The following is a 24174-nucleotide window of genomic DNA, read 5'->3' as shown; positions in this document are numbered from 1 at the left end:
TTAGGCAGGTCACTTCTCTTCTCCGTGCCTCAGTTACCTCATCGTAAAATGGGGATTGGAGCTGTGAGCCCCACATGGAACAGGGACTGTGTCCAATTCAATTTGCTTGTATCCTCCCCAGCACTTAGTACAGTGCCTGGCACATAATAAGTGCTTAACAGATACCATCACTATGATTATTATTGCTCATCCACACCAAAGAGAGATGGCTCCAACCTCATCACCACCCAGGAAGAAATCACAAAGCCATGGTCACAGCCCTTAAATGCTTCTCCTTAACCCAATTCAGCCCCAACTTAGTTTTGAGCACTTACTGTGTGCCAAACGCTGTACCAAGCTCTTGGGAGAGTGCAATATAACAATAACCAGACACATTCCATGCCCATAACGAGCCTCATTGCTCTCCTAATACAACCCAGGCAGCATATTTCACTCCTCTAATGCCAACCTACTGACTGTACCTCCATCTCCACTAGCTCACCGCCCATTTCTTGCCCAAGTCTTGCCACTGGCTTAGAACTCCCTCCCCCTCTATAAGTAAGACTATTGGATTCTCCCTAGTGCTTAGTATGGTAACACTAATAATAATCATAATATTGATATTCATTAAGTGCTTGCTATGTGCCAAACACTGTTCTGAGCACTGGGGTAGATACAAGGTAATCAGGTTTTCCCTTGTGGGACTCAAAATCTTAACCCCAATTTTACAGATGAGGTAACTGAGGTACAGAGAAGTGAAGTGGCTTGCCCAAGATCACAAAGCAGACAAGTGGTGGAGCCGGGATTGCAACCCACGACCTCTGTCTCCCAAGCCCATGCTTTTTCCACTAAGCCACGCAGCTTCTCAATAATGATGGTATTTGTTTAGCGCTCACTAGGTGCCAAGCACTGTTCTAAGCACTGGGGTAGGTACAAGGTTATCAAGTTGTCCCATGTGGGGCTCACAGTCTTAATCCCTGTTTTACAGATGAGGTGACTGAGGCACAGAGAAGTGAAGTGACTTGCCCAAAGTCACACAGTTGACAAGTGGCGGAGTGGGATTAGAACCCACAACCTCTGACTCCCAAGCCCAGGATCTTTCCACTAAGCCACGCTAACTTCTCTAACTTCTCTATGGTGCTCTGCACATAGGTAGTGCTTAATAAATACCACCGATTACTTGACTTAGCAGCAGGTATCAGGTGATGATTCCAATATTCTCAGAAATTCTCCAAATACAAACTGAGATTATCAAACTTCCTTGGTCACTCGTCTAGGGCTTCCTTTCTGCTAATAGCATGCTCAAGGAGAAGAGAGTCAGTTGATCCTGGATGGCTTTTCTGCATTTTCTGTTGGTCTTGTATCTATCCCAATGTTTACTAATAATAATAATGATGGCATTTATTAAGCGCTTACTATGTGCAAAGCACTGTTCTAAGCGCTGGGGATGTTACAAGATGATCAGGTTGTCCCACGTGGGGCTCACAGTCTCAATCCCCATTTTACGGATGAGGTAACTGAGGCACAGAGAAGTTAAGTGACTTGCCCAAAGTCACACAGCTGACAATTGGCAGAGCTGGGGTTTGAACCCATGACCTCTGACTCCAAAGCCCGTGCTCTTCTCCACTGAGCCACACTGCTTCTCTACAGTGCTTAGCACTTAGTAAGCACTTAACAAATACCACAATTATTATTAATATTATTAGGAAGACAGCCCAAAATAAAATTCCAGGATTTGGGCAGAACTTTCTCCTGTACTCTTTCCAGAAAGATATTTGAAAGATGTTTGAGAAGCAGTATGGCCTAGTGGATAGAGCACGGGCCTGGCAGTCAGAAGGACCTGAGTTCTAATTCTGGCTCTGCCACTTGTCTATTATGTGACCTTGGGCAGGTCACTTAACTCCTCTCTGCCTCAGCTACCTCATCTGTAAAGTGGGGATTAAGACTGTGAGCCCGAAGTGGGACATGGACTGTGTCCAACCTGATTAGCTTGTATTTACCCCGGGGTTTAGTACAGTGCCTGGAACCTAGTAAGCGCTTAACAAATACCATTAAAAAAACCAACAAGTTTTAGTGAGGGCAGGGCTCATGCTGATGAATTCTATTGTCCTCTCCCAAGCCCTTAGTCAATCAATCAGTCTTTCAGTGGTGTTTCTTTTTTTATTTTATTTTTTATTTTTAATGGCATTTATTAAGCGCTTACTATGTGCAAAGCACTGTTCTAAGCGCTGGGGAAGTTACAAGGTGATAAGGTTGTCCCACGGGGTTGTCCCAAGTTTCTTGAGCACTTACCGTGTACAGAGCACTATATGATGAGTGTGGGAGAGTACAATATAACAGAGTAGGTAGGCATGTTAGTATCTGCACACTAACACACTAGCACACTAACACAGAGACACATTGCACATACGTTAGTGGGAAGCAATGTGGTCTAGTGGGAAGTCAGAGGACTTGGATTCTAATTCTGATTCTACCATGAACCTGCTATGTGACCTTGCGCGAGTCACTTAAATTCTCTGTGCCTCAGTTCCCTCATCTGCAAAATGGGGATTCAATAACTGTTATCCCTCCTACTTAGACTTGAACCCCATATGGGATCTGATTATCTTTTATCTATCTCAGCACTTTGCACTATGCTTGACACATAGTAAGTGCTTAACAAATACCATTTTAAAAAGCACTTAAATAGCCTTATTACAATTAGAGTGGTCTGCACACAGGCAGTACGCACGCAATAGATACAAATGTTGAATTGATCCATTGATATAGAGGGCTGGCTTCAGAGAATAAGCAGGTAAAGTAATTGCCTCAGAGCACACTGTGAAGGAGAGCATCTCCATGTGGATGTCAGGGAGTTGGTGACTAAAAGCATGAAAGCACCTAGCCTCTGTCCACCTGGGTTGGAAGTTGCACCCATTATTCTGAGGAACTAAGGGAGGGGGAGGGTTGCAACCCTCAGCGTGGCTCAGTAGAAAGAGCCTGGGCTTTGGAGTCAGAGGTCATGGGTTCAAATTCCGGCTCTGCCAAGTGTCAGCCATGTGACTTTGGGTAAGTCACTTAACTTCTCTGTGCCTCAGTTACCTCATCTGTAAAATGGAGATGAAGACTGTGAGCCCCCTGTGGGACTACCTGATCACCTTGTAACCTCCCCAGCACTTAGAACAGTGCTTTGTGCATAGTAAGCACTTAATAAATGCCATTTTAAAAAAAAACCTGATGCAGTAACAAAAAAGGCAGGGGGAGGGGGTCAGGGATCCTGAGCCTAGGAGTCAGAAGGACCTGGGTTCTAATCCTGACTCCACCAGGATTGTCTGCTGTGTGACCTTAAGTAAGTCTTCTCTGTGCCTCAGTTACCTCATCCACAAAATGAGGGTTAAAACTGGGAACCCTACGGGGGTCATGGACTGTGTCCAACCTGATTAGCTCATATTTACCCCAGTGCTTAGTACCGTGCCTTGCACCATAATAAGCACTTAACAAGTACCATAAAAAAAAGCTCAGGGGTGAGAACCAACTTCAGTATGCCATCCTATGGAATGGGAAGGCATGATGAATTTTCCCTATCTTAGGGCAGCCAAATATCTGAAACCAGCCCTAGGGATACAACTCTCAAAAATTCAGTGTCAGTTCCCAAGGATTAGCACTTCACCTTGAGTGTCAAAGCAGAGAAAACTCACAGCAACCCAAAACAGTGGTAACGATAGTAATTTATTGCCCAAAAGTCTCACAAAAAGAGAAAATTAACCCAAGGTTGGCCCGAGTGAGTACTCTATATTTACTGTCGAAGACACAATTACAGTGGAAATTTAATAAACATTATAAAGGTCTAGGCCCCGAGAATACCCAACTCTGTGTCTCTGAAAGCATGATAAATTTTGGTCCCCTAAATGTGGTGTGGTAGCAATTAGAAGCCAAACGGTACAACTGTAAAACCACTGAAATCAAGCTTCCTGCTAGATATCCTCCCAGTGGATTTCACAGTTGAAGGAAAACCTTACAGATTTTGTAGCTGATAATGAATGTTTCTGTGCTTTGAGACAAAACCGAGGAGTATTGTCATTTTCTGACTAAAGATGATTAAGTAGTAACAGGCCTTGGACAAACTAGCTGTTATTGATCTCCAGATTGGGTTCCTATTATGTGATTAGTTTGATTTTCCTCAGTCCAGGACTGACATTCTCCAAGGTGATTTCCCCACATGTCTAGGGATTTTGCCAAGGGGTGACAGGTAGGCACAAAGGGAATAGTCTACTAAAACAAAATAAAAACTCCAGGTCAAGAGAGACTTTGCTCTTTTCCCTAAAATAGGGAAGAATGCTATTACTTATCTCATAGATGAGTTCTCAAAGAGCTGTGATGCGTGTGAGTGCTGTCAGAACAGAGAAATGACACGTTTCCTATGCACTGCCTCTGCTCCAACAGAACATCGCTCTCCCCATCTTCTAGACCCTACTAAAATCACATCTCCTCCAGGAAGCCTTTCATAATTGTCTAATAATAATAATAATAATAATAATAGTGTTTGCTAAGTGCTTACTATGTGCCAGGCACTGCACTAAGCACTGGGGTGAAGACCAGAAAATTGGGGTGGACACAGTCCCTGTCCCACATGGAGCTCACAGTCTTAATCTCCATTTTACAGATGAGAGAACTGAGGCGCAGAGAAGTGAAGTGACTTTCTCAAGATCACATGGCAGATGAGTCGCAGTGCCGGGATTAGAACCCAGTTCCTTCTGACTCCCAGTCCCGTGCTCTATCTACTAGGCCACGCTGCTAGCCCATTTAGCTCTCATCTCCCCAACCTATTTTCCCTCCCTACTGTGTCCGCGAACGCACTTGAGTCTAATCCCACCCTACCCAACCCTGGTCAACACTTATGTCTTTATCTTTATACTCTGTTGCCGCTCATATCTATAATTTATTTTATTGTCTGTCTCCCCAACTAGACTGTAAGCTCGTTGAGTGCAGGGGTCATGTTTACCAACTCTATTGTATTGTACTCCCCCACGTGCTCAGTACACTGCTCTGCACACAGTAATTGTTCAGTAAAACTATTGATTGATTGATTTTGAACCTTGCAAACAACTAGCGTGGTGCATTGCATCAATAATGATGATGATGATAATGATAATAATAATAACAATTGTATGTGTTAAGCACTTACTGTTTCAAGTGCTTAGGAAGATACAAATTTATCAGGTTGAGCACGCAACCCTGTCCCACATGGGACTTGGTGTCTCTCCCCCTTTTCAAAGCCTTGTTGAAGGCACATCTCCTCCAAGAGACCTGCCCTGACTAAGCCCTCCTTTCCTCTTCTCCCCCTTCCTTCTGCATCACCCGGACTTGTTCCCTTTATTCATCCCTCCCAGCCCCACAGCACTTTTGCACATATCTGCAATTTATTTATTTATATTAATGTCTGTTTCTCTCTTTAGACTGTAAGCTCATTGTGGGCAGGAAATGTGACTGTGTATTGTTGTATTGTACTCTCCCAAGCACTTAGTACAGTGCTCTGCATACAGTAAGTGCTCAATAAATATGATTCACTAAGAAGGAGAACAAGTTTTGAATCCCCACTTTTCAGATGAGGAAACAGGCACTAGAGAAGTTAAATGACCTGCCTAAAGTCACACAGCAGAGAAGTGGCAGAGACGGGATTAGCAATCAGGTCTTCTGACTCTCAGACCTGTGCTCTTTCCACTAGGCAACACTGCTTCAAGTGGGAATTTAGTAAACATTATTACTGTTACTATTGTGAGCCTGATGAGGCTGTTTTGGGGCTAAAGCTATTAAGCCTAACAGGTGCCAATTATCTATCTATAGTGTTTCTTGGGCACCCCACTATGTGGAGAGCACCGTTCGAAACACTAGGGAGTCCCCTTTTAGACTGTGAGCCCACTGTTGGGTAGGGACTGTCTCTATGTGATGCCAATTTGTACTTCCCAAGCGCTTAGTACAGTGCTCTGCACATAGTAAGCGCTCAATAAATACGATTGATTGATTGATTGATTGATTGATTGATAGGGAGGTTACTATTGGAGTGCAGAAGCAGTGTGGCTCAGTGAGAAGCAGCATGGCTCAGTGGAAAGTGCCTGGGCTTGGGAGTCAGAGGTCCTGGGTTCTAGTTCTGGCTCTGCCACTTATCAGCTGTGTGACTCTGGGCAAGTCATTTCACTTCTCTGGGCCTCAGTTACCTCACCTGTAAAATGGGGGTTAAGACTGTGAGCCCCACGTGGGACAACCTGATTACCTTGTATCTCCCCCAGCGCTTAGAACAGTGCTTGGCACATAGTAAGCGCTTAACAAATACCATCATTATAATTATTGGTACACAATTTCCCTGCTTTCAAGTAGCTTACGAGGCAGGATTCTAATACCAGTTCCGCCACACGTCTGCTGTGTGGCTTGGGCAAGTCATTTCACATTTCTGGTCCTCAGTTCCCTCATCTGTAAAACGGGGTTTAAGACTGTGAGCCCTATGTGGGACATGGATTTAAGGGACTAAAACAGGGACTTAGATTATCTTGTATATACCCTAGTACTTAGAACAGTGCCTGGCACATAGTAAGCACTTAACAAATACCACAATTATCATTATTATAATTTGCAAAATGCCTACTTCAATAGATTGAAAAGGAGAGTAAGGGATTGAGCGTCGGTCAGTTGAACAGGAAAATTTTGAGGAATAGATTTAAACTTGAACATTTCAGCGGCATAATCCATGGAATTATGGTGCCTAGTGACTGTAGTTTCTCCCTTATGCATTTGATATTCACCCCCTCCTCAGCCTCACAGCCCTTATGTACATATCTGTAATTCTTTATTTCTATTAACCTCTGTCTCCCCCACTAAACTGTAAGCTCACTGTGGGCAGGGAACGTGTCTATCAACTTTGTCGTACTGTACGCTCCCAAGAGCTTAGGACAATGCTCTGTACCTGTAGGCATTCAACAAATACCACTGGTTGATGACTGATTGATTGGTAGAGAAAGAAGAAATATAACAAATTCACTTCCTGCAAAGGGGAAGAAAAATAAGTAATTGCCAGGGGCTTAAATAAGCAGTGATCAGATATGGACTTCTGGCTAGTAAATAGTTAAACTTTGCTGCTCCAAATCCAACTTGAAGGGATTGGCTGGAATCATTTAGAGGACAAGACTGGGCATGTAGATATGGGGAGCATATAAGCAATAGTGATCCGGTCAATTTTTCTAGGTTTATAATTACAAGTCCATAGGAGTAGAGAAAAAGGAAAATAAGAAAATTGAATTTTTGCAGAGCATATTTGAAAAGAGAAGAGTGTGTTGAGGAAAATTGAATAGTATCCAGAAATGGAAGGGAAAGAGCAAAGACATGAAATAAAATATAAATTAATCTATGCCCAAGGGTTATATGTGTCAGCTAGAAATAAATATAAAGGAAAATTACTTTAAGCCTGAAGATCCAAAAGAGTCCAGAATTAGGGGTCTTTGACATCCCCTACGCTTTTTACTCAGAACTTGTACTGGATAGTTTTTTTTTTAAATCTAGTTTTCTTGGCTAATGAAATAAATCAAGTAGGATTCAAATTTATCTTTTCCTTACTCATTTCCTCTGCCCTTTCAATGTGTTTCTCATTAATGTTCTAGGGTATATGTCTGTGTCTGAAACACCTGATGCCCCTGGAACAATCATAGGCGGCCTTTAGGACAGTGAAGATTGGAAGGGGTTATTGTTCTTTGTCATTTGAATCCCACCTATCCATAATTCCTGAGATTTAGAAGCATCAATTAAAAGGCCTGAGACTTTTCTCTCCCTCTCCCCAAGCAACACTTGGGAAAGCAGGTGCTGAAAACAAAAAAGTGTGGGGAAAGCCATGGGTTTCGAGATTGCAAAATGATTTGCATGAAAGTTCAGTTGGCATCACTAAATGCTGTTAAATCAATCAATTAATCATATTCATTGAGCATTTACTATGTGCAGAATACTATACCAAGTGCTGGAAAAATCAAATACAGTAGAATTGGCAGTCATGATCCTGTCTCCTGAAAAGTTTACAGTCTACAGGGGGAAATAGATATTAAAAGAAATTACAGACTGTAAGGCTATGTCCTCTCAGGGTCGCACCTGGAGAGTTTCCAGTACTTTACCAGTCCTTGTTATGGGAGGGAGAGTCAAGCAGAGGCCTACCCATTCCATTCCTGGCTTGGCCAGTGGCTAGCGAGTGGAAAGCAATCTGCTACAAGTCAAAACTCACCCATGCTGGGCAACAGCGGCATGGGAGAGAGTCGAGGGCGGAGACTCGAATTTACTGTAAGGAAGGCGGTGACGGCAAACCACTTATGATTTTTTTTACCAATAATAATAATAATAATAATAATGGCATTTATTAAGGCTTACTATGTGCAAAGCACTGTTCTAAGTGCTGGGGAGGTTACAAGGTGATCATATTGTCCCACATGGGGCTCACAGTCTTAATCCCCATTTTACAAATGAGGTAACAGGCACAGAGAAGTGAAGTGACTTGCCCAAAGTCACACAGCTGACAATTGGTGGAGCTGAGATTTAAACCCATGACCTCTGACTCCAAAGACCAGGCTCTTTCCACTGAGCCATGCTGCTTCTCTAAGAAAACTCTATGGCTACACTACCAGAATGATCACAGATGGAGAGCGGGGCGTTCTGGAAGAGATGCATCCGTGGTGTCGCTATGGGTCAGAAATGACTCGATGGCATAAGACAAGACTAGAAGGCTATGTACGTGAGTGCTGAGGGGCTGAGAATGGGGTGAATATAAAATGTTTAGAGTGTGCAGATCTGAATATATAGGTGACTCAGAGGGGATGGTGGCTAAGGGACGGCTAAGGCCTTCCCTGATTAAGCCCTCTTGGAGGAGATGTGATTCTAGAAGGGTTTTGAAGGTGTGGAGAGTGGAGGTCTGTCCGATATGAAGAGGGAGGGAGTTCCAGGACAGAGGCAGGATGTGGGAAAGGGGTCAGTGGCAGGATAGATGAGAGTGAGGTAAATAAATTAGGTTGGCGTGGAGCAGTGACGTGGGCAGATTGCATTGTAGTAGGAGAGCAGAGAGGTAAGGTAGGAGCAGTAGAGATGATCGAGTGTCTTAAAGCAGATAGTGAGGCATTTCTGCTTGATGTGGAGATGTAGATCAAACTGGAGGTTTTTGAGGAGATGTGGACTGAACGTTTCTGTAGAAAAATGATCTGGTCAACAGAGTGAAGTATAGACTGGAGAGGAGAGCGACAGGAGGCAGGAAGGCCTGTGAGGAGTTCAAACCAGTCATCTTTAAAAATCATCCTTCATTTGGTAGTCAAAGTAGTTGTATTTAGTGACCATCCACAGTACATTGCCCTGTACTACGTGTTTGGGAAAACCAAAGACAAAGTGGCATGTTCCCTGACAATCAATCATCCAATCAATCAATCATATTTGTTGAGCGCTTACTGTTTGCAGAGAACTGCACTAACAAGGAAGTATGAAGGAGAAAGACACAGATGCTTTTACAAATAGGGCAGTGAAAATAAAGACTTGGATGTACAATTGAATGAACATGACTACAAAATTGCTTAGGATGGGTACAAATAAGGTGATTAGTGCTAGAGATGGCTGGTGGGTTTTTCTGGCTTAGGGTGCAGGGAATTAATAATAATAATAATAATCGTATTTGTTAAGCATTTACTACATGCGAAGCACTGTTCTAAGTGCTGGGGGATACAAGGTGAGCAGGTTGGTCACGTGGGGCTCACAGTTTTAATCCCCATTTTACAGATGAGGTAACTGAGGCACAGAGAAGTTAAGTGGTTTGTCCAAGTTCACACAGCTGACAAGTGGCTGAGCGGGGATTTGAACCCATGACTTCATGACATCATTCTTCCCAAGCCCATGCTCTTTACACTGAGCCACGCTGCTTCTCAGAAATCAGAAAAGCAGCATGATCTAGGGGAAAGAGCATAGACCTGAGAATCAAAGGACCTAGGTTCTAATCCTGTCTCTTCCAATTGCCTGTTGGGTGGCCTTGGGCAAGTCACTTACTTTACTTGTACCTCAGTTTCCTCAACTATAAAATGGGGATTAAATAGCTGTTTTCCCACCTAGACTATCAGCCCCATGTGAGATGAGGACTGTATCCAACATGATTGAATTGTATCTTCCCCAGTGCTTAGTACAGTGTTTGACACTTCACAAATGTAATAATAATAATAATGACGTTGAAGGGGATTTCCGGAGAGCTCTGAGTGTGGCGAGAGGAAAGTTCTGCCTGATCTGAGGAGGGAGGGATTTTCAAACCAGAGGAGCAGTGAATGAGGGCACAGAGGCAGGAGAGTTGAGAGAGGTACAGTTAGAAGGTAGGCTTGGGAAGAATGAAGAGAGAATGTTGGGGAATTGCAGATGAAGAAAATATATGTAAAATGTAGATGGTCATATTGTTTTAAAGTTCCAAAGTAAGGTGAAAAAGCAGGCTCAGATGAAGCTATTATTGGAATTTTCAGTAACAATGTATCAGAGATAAGTGTTTCCCTGATGAGTTATTTCACATAATCAAATCTGGGACAGATCTCATTTAAGTTGAAACACATTTACACATGGGTGAAAGCTCATCTAACCCTGATGTCTATTTTGGATCTTTACGATGTCTTGCCATCTCAAGTCTAATTGAAATGCTCAATTCCAAGGAAAAACCTGATGTTCTAAACCATTTTCTTCCTTAACAACATTTGTGCTGCAGAGATCGAATGCCTGCAGAATCTACCTTCCACTAGGGTTCCCCGGAGTCACCCGGAGCTAAGAGCATTGCTTTAAATACTCGTCTGGGTTCCACCAGTGGCGTTTTCTCCTGGTGCCTTGATCCAGTTCTTCTCCAGCTCAGCTCCATTGGAAACTGCAGCAAAAATCACGACTCCACTTCGGATGACAAGCGAGAGTTCTTTGTGCGCTTATTTTCTTTTTCCTTTGTTTTCTTAACAGGATTGATGACTTCATGTGAAATTGGAAGCCGAAGCATGGCACCTGAAAGGGGCTGGGTCGAATAATGATTTTTGGAAGAAGCATTTCAAGTGGGAATAAGAGGAGCTTTAATTATTCAGGGTTGGAAATGATCGTAGCACAGAGAGTGGAGCTGCTTAACTCACTGCAGGAGGGTGATTGCCTTTTAATAGGATTAGATGACATCATCATAAGAGTCATGGAGTCTAGCTATTATGCGAAATAGAGCAATTATAACTCTCCTGTTGGGTTGGCAGAAGAGGGCTACCATTGTGCCCTTCTCTCAACTCTTCTGAAAGGGCTAGAAGGAATAAAAAAATTCCTTGTGAATCAACGGGTGTTCCTCTTTTCCTGGGTTAATCTGATGTTCCTTCTCTATTCCACTGATTCTTCCATTTGTTCTCTCTCCTCCGATTTTCCCTATTTCCATCATTATCAGTGTTGATTGAGTGTCTACTTTGGGTAGAGCCGTAGGCAAACATTTACCCTGTCCGTCCTCCCTTCCGCATCAACTACATACCTATAATAATAATTATGGTATTTGTTAAGCGCTTACTATGTGCCAAGCACAGTTCTGAGCACTGGGGTTGATTCAAGGTAATCAGGTTGTCCCACATAGGGCTCACAGTCTTCATCCCCATTGTACATATGAGGGAACTGAGGCACAGAGAAGTTAAGTGGCTTATCCAAGGTCACACAGCAGACAAGTGGAGGAGCTGGGATTTGGTTACGTAATCTTGAGCACTTTGAGTTTCACCCCACCTACATAACATTCCTATATCTATCCAGCAGCAATTCATTTTAATGTCCATCGGTCAGCTTATGTATGCCTCAGTTTCCTCATCTGTAAAATGGGGATTCAATACCCATTCTTCCTCCTACTTAGACCGTGAGTCCCAATTGGGACAGGGACTGAGTCTGACCTGATGATCCTAAATCTACCCCACTGCTTAGTACAGTGCTTGGCACGTAAGTGTAGAACTGTAGAACAGGCACGTTGGTATCATGTTTTTTGTCAAGGACCAACCAATTTCACACTATGATCTCATTTTATCCTCACATCATCCCTGTGAGGGAGGGAGAGGCAGCTATTAACCCCATTTTGCAGCTGGGGAAACTAAGGCCCAGATTGGAAAATTCACTTGCCCAAGATCATGCAGCAGGCCAGAGGCAGAGTTGGACCTAGAACCCAGGTTTCCTGATTCCCGGGCTTATGTTCTTTCCACTAGAGGATATGGCCTCGGGAGAAGGGGACTAATTTTTTTCAAAAACAGTTGCTAGAACAGTGACCAATTTGGGACCGAGGGAGGAGGAGGTTAGAGGGAAATGCTTTGTTGCATTTATTCCTTTAGGTTATTTTGTTGGAAATGGAAAAACACTCAATGAGTCCCACCCAAACCACACAGTCATTCGCAGTGTTCTTTGCCTGTCAGCAAATAAAAGGTGGCAATCACCACCATACAATGGTCAATACAGAGAAACCAATAACCATTCATAAAACACAAACTGTATATCAAGTTTATTATACTCAAAACTGAGGCATTTTTACATTCATTTTTTCTAGTTAAGTTTCAATTTATCTGGGAGTCTGTCAAGAAGATAGAAAGTCATTTCAAAGCTGTGAAGACAGCTGACAGAAAGTGCATTAAAAATTAGATTGTGAATTCTAAGACTGAAGGCTTTAAATCACTACAGTCATGTCGGTAGGACAAGATTGATACCAGATACTATTTAGTACATGTTATTAAGAAAGCATTCAAGCCTTGAGAAGGACCTTGTCACTACATAACTTCTGCCTATGTAAATAAGACTGAAGGGAGGATTTATATCAGAAGCAATATCAAGAAGCCAGTACATCAGAGAAACAGGACAGAAACGGTACTGATGAATACTTGCATCTGTGACTTGCCTTCAACCTCTCCTGCTAGAGGCTTGGGAAGAAGTGTGGTGGCTCAGTGGGATGAGCTTGGGACTGAGAGTCAGAATTCCTGGGGTCTAGTCCCAACTCTGCCGTTGGCCTGCAGTGTGACCTTGGACAAGTCACTTCACCTTTCTGGGCTCAAGTTTCCTCAGTGGTAAAATGGAGATAAGGCACGAACACACACTCTCTCGCTCTCTCCCTCAGATTATGTGAGCCCTGTGTGGGACAGGGACTCTATCCGATCTGATTAGCTTGTGCCTATCCCTAGGCTTGGCACTTTGTAAGCACTAAATATCATTATTGTTATTATCACTATTATTATTATTATTATTAGGGTCTCTGGCCTATTCTTTTCCCAGAAATACTCAGTTTATAGAACTGGAGGAGGATATACCTTCAAGCACATAGTAGCGTCTCCTCCTCCTAGAAAGTGGCAGAAGAGTGTCTATTTTCTAGGGACTTTGGCTTTCACCGCACAACTTGTCATTGCAGGTGAAATGTGAATTAAACAGTTAACCACTTTGCCATTTGCCAAAGAGCGGGGCTGTGTGCACACACACAGAACACTGTTATTATGAGGAAACAGTACTCTTCTAAAATCCCTTCAGACACCATTCTGCATTCTGCACAGTTTTTACTGCTTACATTACTATATTTAATGAAAAGTACCCAATTATTGAAAATGCCTCATGATTCAGGTCTGGTGGAAATACATTATTTTGAAGCTATCCAAAATACTGAAGTGGGGTCTTTAACTCCAAGACACATCCATTTTAAATAGTGCTGAGATGTTCGCACAGTGCTAGATCACTTTTTAAATTCAATGATCAGGTACCCATTCATTTAGGCTTTCCCTCACTGGAAAACCATTTTGCAGCATCAATGCCTCAATCGATCCATCATATTTATTGAGCACCTCCTGTCTGCAGAGCTCTGTACTAAGTTCTTAAAAGAGTGCAAAGGAACAAAAAGCACTTGGTGATGTGGTGCCTGCCCTCAAGAAGCTTGCAATTTATTGAGGGAGATGGGCAGACAGACATCGTTTCAAATAATCAGTCATATTTATTGAGCGCTTACTGTGTGCAGAGTACTGTACTAAGTGCTTGGAAGGGGACAATATTAGAGATTTGGTAGACACATTCCCTACCCACAAAGAGCTTATCATTTATAAAGAATGGGAGCAGGATCAATCAATGGTATTTACTGAGCACTTACTGTGTGCAGAGCATTGTACTAAGTGCTTGGGAGAGCACAATATGACAGAGTTAGCAGACACATCCCCAGCCCACAATGAACTTATAGCCTAGAGGGGGAAGGAGAAGCTATAGCAGGGAGCAGCACAAACGTTAGGGTGAAATAGCTGAATATATAATTGAATATTAATAAACCCATAAGTGATGAAGACTTAAATGTTAGAGGTGAGATTGATTTTTATTTGTTTTTTAATGGTATTTGTATAGTGCTTAGTACAGTGCCTGCCACATAGTAAACGCTTAACAGATACCACAATTATTGTTATTATTATGCACTAAGTGCTTGGGTAGATACAGATTAACCAGGTTGGATAAAGTTCCTGTCCCGCATGTGGCCAACAGTCTAAATAGGAGAGAGAACAAGTATTTAATCCCCATTTTGCAGATGAGGCAACTGAGGCCCAGAGAAGTTAAGTGACTTGCCCAAGGTCACACAGCGGGCAAATGGTGGACCTGAGATTAGAGCCCAGGTCCTCTGCCTCCCAGCCCCGTGATCTTTCCACCGGGCCATGCTCTTCTCAGGGTTGACGTGACTCGTGGTGTCGGTGTTGAGGAGGGTGAGATTTTATTAAGGGAAAAGCTTAACTCTTTCAAGCTTCGGCCACTAAGACAGATTCCCTAACTAAGCTTGCCTTTCCTCTTCTCCCACTCCCTTCTGTGTAGCACTGACTTGCTCTCTTTATTCATCCCCCTTCCCAGCCCCACAGCGCTTATGTACGTACCTGTTTTTTATTCATATTGTCTGTCTCCCCCTGTAGAATTTAAGCCCATTGAGGGCTCATTGCTATATCATACTCTCTCAAGCGTTTAGTTCAGTGCTCTGCATACAGTAAGTGCTCAATAAATACGATTGAATGAATGAATGAATGAATATTACAGATAGGATGGACATAGATGCTGTGATGCTTGGCTGTGGTGATTGAGACTGACTGATTTTGAAACCCATAGGCTCTGGATAGAGAGCCTAGTATTCTCCCTTCTAGACTGTGAGCCCGTTGTTGGGTAGGGACCACCTCTATATGTTGCCCATTTGTACTTCCCAAGCGCTTAGTACAGTGCTCTGCACACAGTAAACGCTCAATAAATTTGAATGAATGAATGGTATTTCCATGCTATTCTCTTCCACGCCCACTAGGGGGCATCAAAACCATCAGTTATTTAGGTGACTCTTTTCTTAAACTATTTGTTAAGCGCTTTCTATGTGCCAGGCACTGTACTGATCGCTGGGGTAGATACAAACTAATCAAGCTGGACACAGTCCCTGTCCCACATGGGGCTCCCAATCTTAATCCCCATTTTACAGACGAGGTGACTGAGCAAAAGAGAAATTAAGTGACTTGCCCAAGGTCATATGAGAAACTGCTAGATTGTAAATTCTTTGAAGTTAGAGATCATGCCTACTAACATGCCTTCTTAAGAGAAGCAGCGTGGCTCAGTGGAAAAAGCCTGGGCTTTGGAGTCATAGGTCATGGGTTCAAACACCGGCTCCGCAAATTGTCAGCTGTGTGACTTTAGGCAAGTCACTTCACTTCTCTGGGCCTCAGTTCCCTATCTGTCAAATGGGGATTAAAACTGTGAGCCCCCAGTGGGACAACCTGATCACCTTGTAAACTCCCCAGAGCTTAAAACAGTGCTCTGCACATAGTAAGCGCTTAATAAATGCCATTATTAAAATGCCATTATTATTACTAACTCATTATTATTATAATTATTATTATTAACAATAATAACAATAATTGTTATTAGGTGGTTACTATGTGGCAAGCACTGTGTTGGTGTAGGTACAGGATAATCAGGTTGGCCACAGACCCTGTCCCTCATCATTCATTCATTCAATAGTATTAATTGAGTGCTTACTGTGTGCAGAGCACTGTACTAAGTTGTGCTTGGAAAGTACAATACAGCAAATAAAGAGAGACAATCCCTGACGACATGGGCTCACAGTCTAGAAGGGGGAGACAGACAACAAAACAAGTAGGCAGGTGTCAATACCATCAGAATAAATAGAATTATAGCTATATATACTATTTATATATATATCTCATCGAACTCACAGTCTAAATAGGGAGTAGAACAGGTATTGTACTCTCCCAACTGCTTAGTACAGTGCTCCGCACATGGTAAGTGCTCAATAGATACCATTATTTGATCATTGGGTGACCCTGCAGTTCAACATGGATTCCAATCAGCCAGACATCTCTGCCAAAGCCATAGCCATAGGAGGGCTATGGGCCCAGCAATGCCTCACAGAGACCCTGATGCACATGCAGGCTTACTTCTGAGGATCACCAGGCTACTGAATGAAGGGCTCGTGGGCTCACTCGAGGTGTCCTATTCAGTTGGAATGATGATTAGGAGAAAGGGTGGATTTCATCTGCCTGAATCCTCCCCCTACCACCACCTAGGACCTGAGATCCCATCACTCTCCCCACCTTCAAAGCCTTATTGAAGGCCCATCTCCTCCAAGAGGCCTTCCCTGATTAAGCCCTCACTTCCTCTTCTTCTCCCTTCTGCGTCACCCTTGCACTTGGTTTTGCTCCCCGTATTCACCCCTCCCTCAGTACCCCAGCACCTATGTCCATATCTGTAATATATTTATGTTAATGTCTGTCCCTCTCTCTAGATTGTAAACTTGCTGTGTGCAAGGAATGTGTCTAGAGAAGCAGCATGGCTCACTGGAAAGAGCACAGGCTTGGGAATCAGAGGTCATGGGTTCTAATCCCGGCTCTACCACTTGGCAACTGTGTGACTTTGGGCAAGTCGCAACTTCTCTGGGCCTCAGTTCCCTCATCTGTAAAATGGGGATTAAGACTGTGAGCCCCATTCAATCATATTTATTGAGCGCTTACTGTGTGCAGAGCACTGTACTAAGTGCTTGATGTGGGACAACCTGATTACCTTGTATCCCCACCAGTGCTTAGAACAGTGCTTGGCGCATAGTAAGTGCTTAACAAATGCCATCATTATAATTATTATTATTATTATTACCAACTCTGCTGTGTCATACTCTCCCGAGTGCTTAGCACTGTGTTCTGCACAGAGCAAGCACTCAATAAAAACCACTGATTGATTGATCAATCTGCTCTGCCAAAAGTAGATCACAACCTGTGATGGATTCCACCTGATCTAGTTATGCCAACCTTTCTCTGACAGCTCTAATCTATCAGGCCTGCTCTAATCTATCAAGCCCAGAGATACCGTGGGGCACAGAAGCAGGCTTGAGATTTCCCAAGAAGAAGGACAGAGTCAGCTGGACTTCTAGAGATACCACTGCTGGCTGTATCCCACCTAACTGCCACCCCAAGACCAGCATCTCTGGAATGACTAAGGCCCTCAGAAAATGCCAGTAAGGAAGTCAGAGTTTCTCTTATCAGAACGACCAGTTTTCACAGGCTACTAAAGAAACAGTTGCCTGGGGATTTACTTCACATCAGCGGTAAGAGGGGATTTAACTGAAGTAGAAGAAAAAAATAGCTTGTTGCTTTCCTCCAGCTTTTCCCCTCTTACAGATAATAATAACAATAATAAATGTTTTTGTTGAGCACTTACCTAACATTTGTACACCTGTTGAGTGTACCTAACATTGTATGAAGCACTGGGGTAGATACAAGATAATCAGGATGAACACAGAACCTGTCCACATGAGGCTCACAATCTAAGTAGGAGGAAGTAGGATTTAATCCCTATTTTACAGATGAAAACTGAGTCCCAGGAAAGTTAAGTGACTTGCCCAAGGTCACACAGCAGACAAGTGGCAGGGGCAGAATTAAAACACAGGTCCTCTGACTCCCAGGCCTGTGGTCTTTCTACTAGGCCAGGCTGCATATCAGGTCTCTTCCCCTTCTAATAATAATAATAATGATGATGATGGTATGTTTTAAGCACTTACTATATGCTAAGCACTGTTCTAAGCGCTGGGGTAGATACAAGGTAATCAGGTTGTCCCACAGGGGGCTCACAGTCTTAATTCTCATTTTACAGATGAGGTAACTAGGGCACAGAGCAGTTAAGTGGCTTGCCCAAGGCCACACAGCGGAAAAGTGGCGGGGCCGGCATTAGAACCCACATCCCCTGACTCTTCCCATTCTAATAATAATAATAATGGTATTTGTTAAGCACTTACTGTATGTCAAGCACTGTTCTAAGCGCTGGGGTAGATACAAGGTAATCAGGTTGTCCCACAGGGGACTCACAGTCTTAATCCTCATTTTACAGATGAGGTAACTAGGGCACAGAGCAGCTAAGTGGCTTGCCCAAGGCCACACAGCAGAAAAGTGGTGGGGCCGGCATTAGAACCCACATCCCCTGACTCCCAAGCCCGTGCTCTTTCCATTGCTACTCACTGTACCTCACTCACTCCCACCTCAGATCCTGTGCTCCCTCAAACAATGAATGGTCTTTACTGAGTGCTTACAGTGGGCAGAGCACTGTACTGAGTGCTTGGGAGAGGACATACAATAGTGTAGGTAGACACAATCCCTCCCCACAAGGAGGTTACAGCTGCTCCCCTGTCATGGGACTCCCAAATCCACTTCTCATCTAACCTACAATCTTTTTTCCTAAAACTTGGCACTGCACACATCTTTTCACCTCTTCAAAAATGGCTGCCCATTTCTCTCCTCATCTATCAGAATAATCATAATTGTGGAATTTGTTAAGTGCTAACTATATGCCAAGCACTGTTCTAAGTGCTGGGGTAGATACAAGGTAATGGGGTTGGACACAGACCCTGTCCCACATGGGGCTCACAGTCTTGATCCCCATTTTACAGATGAGCAAACTGAGGCACAGAGAAGTGAAGTGACTTGTCCAAGGTCACACACCGGGATTAGAACCTTCTGCCTCCCAGGCCAGGGTTCTATCCACTAGGCCACGCTGCTTCTCCTGAAACTCCTGAACCATTGGCTCTCTCCTTCTTTTCCATTTTTTTGCTCACTCCTCCTCACTGGATTTCATTCTCATCTCACCATACTGATTCTTTGGTCAGAAACCTTCATCAATCATTATCAATTGTATTTATTGAGCACTTACTATGTGCAGAGCACTGTACTAAGCGCTTGAAAACCTTCACCGCTGATGGCACAGATTCAGAAGTCCGAACCGGGACTAGTACTAAGGTACAGTACAAAATGCTTAGTACAGTGCTCTGCACACAATAAGCACTCAATAAATACCACTGATTGAGGCACTGGATGATTGACTGAACTCAGGTCTTCCGATTCTTAGGGCTGGACCCTTTCTATCATTTTTCCAGTAAGGCCTTGACTAAACAACCCTAATCTTAACAAAATTCAATTACCTTGTTGATGTATAATTCAGATTCTGACACCTAACATGCCAAAAGAATGCTCTCCATCTTAATTCGTTTCTAAAAACACTTCCTCATTATTTGCAATTTCTGTTTGACAGTGTGAAAGATATCTGTTCCTTTAACAAAATAATCCTTGCGTGGATGTCAAGATGCAGATTAAAACCCTGTCCCACATGGCTGGGAACTGTGCCTCCTCCCCCTCCTTTTCTGCCTGCCTTTGCCAGGGAGAAGCCCTGTCCCAATCAGTCAATCAATCAATGGTATTTATTGAGCTCTTACCCTGTGCAGAGCCCAAGACTAAGCATTTGGGAGAGTACTGTACAACGTAGACATGTTCCCTTCCCCCAATCTTCCCAGTGTTCCTCAACCTCTGAGAATGACCGATCATTCATTCTTTCATTCAGTCCTATTTATTGAGAGCTTACTGTGTGCAGAACACTGTATTAAGCACTTGGGAGTGTACAATATAACAAAAAACAGCTGGATTCCCTGCACAGAAACCTGGTGGGAGAGCAGAGGAGCCCTGAACTGTAATTCCTGCAGGAATGGGCCGCTGCTTTTCCTGTTGTTGAATAATAATGGTAATTGTGGTATTTCTTAAGGGCTTACTATGGGCCAAATGCTGGTACAGGTACAACACAATCAGATCAGACACATTGAGCTCACCGGCTAGTTTACAAATGAGGAAACTGAAGCAAAGAGAAGTTAAGTGACTTGCCTAAGTCACACAGCAGGTAAGGGCAGAGTTGCTTTTCATTAAACTTGCCAAGTTATCTCTTTCCCAGGGCATCTATCGCCTTCCAACCCTCTCTCCCCTTAGATTGTAAGCATCCCATGGGACAGGTACCATGTCTGTCTGATTCAGTATCCCTGGAGTTTCCCTCATGCTGAGTACAGCACTATGCACAAAGTAAGCACTTTCCTAAAAAGGTCTGTGGGATCAAATGAAGGAATTTTTTTTCAGATAGAGAAATGATCAGCACATTCAAACCCTTCTATTCTCAGGAAAATTTATTCAGGGGTATGGATTGAGCATCTACTCTGTGAAGAACATTGTACTGGACATTTGAGAGAAGCACCATGGCTCAGTGAAAAGAGTACAGGCTTGGCAGTCAGAGGTCATGGGTTCTAATCCCGGCTCCTCCACTTAGCTGTGTGACTTTGGGCAAGTCACTTAACTTCTCTGTGCCTCTGTTACCTCATCTGTAAAATGGGGATTAAGACTGTGAGTCCCACGTGGGACAACCTCATTACCTTGTATACCCCCTAGTTCTTAGAACAGTGCTTGGCACATAGTAAGTACTTAACAAATGCTATCATTATTATTATTTATATTGAGAGAATACAATAGAAGTAACAGCCATGTCCCCTGCCCTCAGCAAGTTTACAATCTGATGGGGGAGATAGACAGCATTCATACCCATCCATGCGTTTGCTCAGACACAATAATTTCTGAAATGTAAATGTTGCTTGTGAGCCATAACCTTGGTAATTCTCAGGATTATTAGATACTAAGATTTTGGAATTTAAAATTTAGAGTCAGGTTTTAAATTTTCCAAGTGCTTTTCAGGGTCCACAATGATTTTTGGAGGCTGTTTAGTTCTAGGTATTGTTTCAGGAATGGGGTGCAAACTCCAGTTAATAATTGTGGCATTTGTGTTATTTGTTAAGTGCTTACTATGAGTCAAGCACTGTCCTAAACAAGGTAGAGTCAAGATGATCAGGTCTCACTTGGGGCTCAGGGTCAATAGTATTTATTTAGGCTTATTGTGTGCTGAGCACTCTATTAATTGCCAGGAAGAGTATAGTCAAACAAACAATCATATTTAAGGAGCAATGCAATAGGGTTGGTGCTCTCCCAAGAGAAAGTTTACCTGTCCTACAAATCTAGCCTTTTGGTTGCAAAATGGAGTGCTGATCTTAAATTCATAGCAGTCAACTCCAAAGGAAGAGCTTGTATTCAGGCCCATGCTGGAGAAAGCATGAGTGGAAAGGAAAAAGAAGAAAATCATTAAGTTTCAATGACCACATAATCAAAGGAACCTGTTAGACAAATGCAGACAGTGGCAGTTGAGGGATATTGACAATTTGAAATCCCTTCTAAAATATTTGCTTCCAGTTATTACACAGCCATGAAGGAGACTCAATATCCTCCATCCCGCAGCCCAAATCCACAAGCCCTCAACTTTCAAACCCCTCCTGTTATCCCACCTGCTGCAGAAAGCCTCCAGTAGTTTCAACCAGTCACTTCTAGCACTTACTATATTCACCCTCCACGTTTATGTGTATAGGCAGATGCAGTTGGACAGTTATTTTTTCTGCCTTTATTCCAATAATTCATCCTGGTACTATTTGCTTACCATCTCTTTTAGCCTTGATTTTTCTCCTGACTTCATCATTTATCAATCGTTGTGAATGTAAAGCTCCCATGAGACCAAAAACTCCTTGAGGTTGGGGACCATACTCATTCATTCATTCAATCATATTTATTGAGCGCTTACTGTGTGCAGAGCACTGTACTAAGTGCTTATGTCTTGCTTTTGCTCTACTTTCACAAGCAATTAATAGATTGCCTAGCTCTCAGCAGGTGCTCAATACACACTATTACTACTGGAACATGAATGGGTCACTGGTGGGAAGAATATTAAATTTGGCATCCAAAATTCTGGTGTTTCCTAACTGTGGGCACTTGACAAGACAAGCTATGGTGCCTGTGTCTGAACTGGCTTATTTCATTTCGGCATAATCAGATATGGGGAACTCCCTTCCCCCACTAGCTCCCCTAATTAACATTTCTCTTTATTTAATGTTCTTTCACAATAGTGTTATTGAATTTTAATGTTGGTATCTCTTACAGCTCGGCTCCCTTGCTTTGAGAAAACTCTTCAGCTCAGCAGCAGGTGTAAAGCTTACCCTAGTTCAAATGCTTCAGCACTCAAGCCTTGAGCTACATTTTTTTTATGGAATTTGTTATGTGCTTGCTCATTTTGGGCAGAGACTGTTTCTGTTTATTGTTATATTGCACTCTCCCAAGTCCTTAGTACAGTGCTCTGAACACAGTACTCAATAAATACCAGTGGATGAATGAATCTGCCAGGCACTGAACTAAGCACTGGGGTAGATACAAGCTAATCAGATTGCACACAGTCCATATCCCACAAGGGGCTCACAAAATTAATCCCCATTTTCCAGATGAGATAACTGAGGCACAGAGAGATGAAGTGACTTGCCCAAGGTCACACAGCAGACAAGCAGCAGAGCTGGGATTAGAACCCAGGTCCGTGCATGGCATAGTGGATAGAACATGGGCTTGGAGTCAGAAGGTCATGGGTTCCCTGCCTATCATTATGGTGTTGGTCAGTGTCCTGCGTAGGTAACAGAACCCTGTTCCAAGGTTCATTTTTATGTCAACAATCTACATTTTTGGTTGTCTATGGCTCCCGTTGCAGGTTGACACAGCACCTGTTTTCTTCAGACATAGCATCAGCCTATAATGCCTAGCTGATTTAGTGAAGTAGTTCAAAATCATGTGCATTGCCTCTTGGGCGTGAGCCTCTAAGTCATCTCCATGCATCAATTCCTGAATTACGGTATCTAGGGCTTTGAATGTTGCTTGAAGTCTGTTGAATTGTGTTTTCCCCACATTATGGAACCACAGTCTAAAGGCAGCATGCCTTCATGGATAGAGACCCGGCCTGGGAGTCAGAAGGACCTGGGGTCTAATCCCAGCTCTGCCATTTGCCTGCTGTGTGATCTTGGATAAGTCACTGAACTTCACCTGTCAGAAATGTGGGGAGTTTCAGCTGTCCTGAGGTGCAGGCAAGTGGCATCAGCAGCAGTGGCAGGTAGGCACGCCTGCCATTGCTGCAGTGAGCCTCAGACACGGGCAGGAGTGAGGGTAGGCACGCCTGCCACACAGACAGCTTGGGCTGCTGTGGGGTGGGCTTCCCCTTCCCTGTCTCCTTGAAGCTCAGAGACCCAATTCCAGCCTCCTTTCATCCCCTCCTCCCCGTGAGTACTCCAATGCCTCTTTCGCACCATTACACCACCCCCATCCCTTTCTTTCCCTTCCTTCGAAACCCATATCATCCGCCTCTACCACCCACTCCCGATTCTAGTTGCAGTAGATCTAGATGGTAGATCCGCCCCCAACCTCCAACTTCTTTAACCATTTTGATCCCTTGCTTACATTTCTTCTCTTTCTCCATCCCTACATTGATCCTTGGGGACTTCAATATCCACACAGGTGTTCCTGATGACCCTTCTGCTGCCCCCCTTCTATCAATCCTCTGCTCGACCCCACCTCACCTACTCACCAACTTGGACACACACTCGATCTCATCATCCGTAGTCACACACAATCTCTACCCTCGCCAACTCTGAAATCCCTCTGTCTGACCATGATCTCCTCACCTGCCTTCTCTCCTACATACCTCCTCCCTGAAAATCTGTGCCGTTCCCCCAGAGACCTCCGATCTTTTGACCCCATCCGATGTTCTCAATTCATCCTGGCCCCATTTAGCCTCCATACCTAAACTGCCTTTCCTGGATGACTAAATTGAACTCAACTCACTCCCCTAGCATATATCTATAATTCTATTTATAATGATGCTACTGATGCCTGTTTACTTGTTTTGATGTCTGTCTCCCCGGTTCTAGACTGTGAGCTTGCTGTGGGCAGGGATTATCTCTATTTGTTGCTGAATTGTACTTCCCAATTGCTTAATAAA

The 24174-nt window shown here is 43.4% G+C and overlaps 1 protein-coding gene and 1 non-coding gene across 2 annotated transcripts in view; one reads left to right on the top strand and one right to left on the bottom strand.

Moving 5' to 3' along the window:
- The window catches only part of LOC119919706 (E3 SUMO-protein ligase PIAS3-like), a 545060-nt gene that overhangs the window by 174345 nt on the left and 346541 nt on the right, over positions 1 to 24174 (bottom strand). The gene's annotated exons all lie outside the window — the stretch shown is intronic.
- Positions 8068 to 8205, top strand: LOC119920434. The gene has a single exon (XR_005448180.1). It is a non-coding gene; the product is annotated as a small nucleolar RNA SNORA7 (small nucleolar RNA).

This window comes from Tachyglossus aculeatus, chromosome X1 (genome assembly GCF_015852505.1).
Source record: "Tachyglossus aculeatus isolate mTacAcu1 chromosome X1, mTacAcu1.pri, whole genome shotgun sequence".
Classification (NCBI taxonomy): domain Eukaryota; kingdom Metazoa; phylum Chordata; class Mammalia; order Monotremata; family Tachyglossidae; genus Tachyglossus; species Tachyglossus aculeatus.
This window is presented reverse-complemented; position numbering and strand designations above follow the sequence as displayed.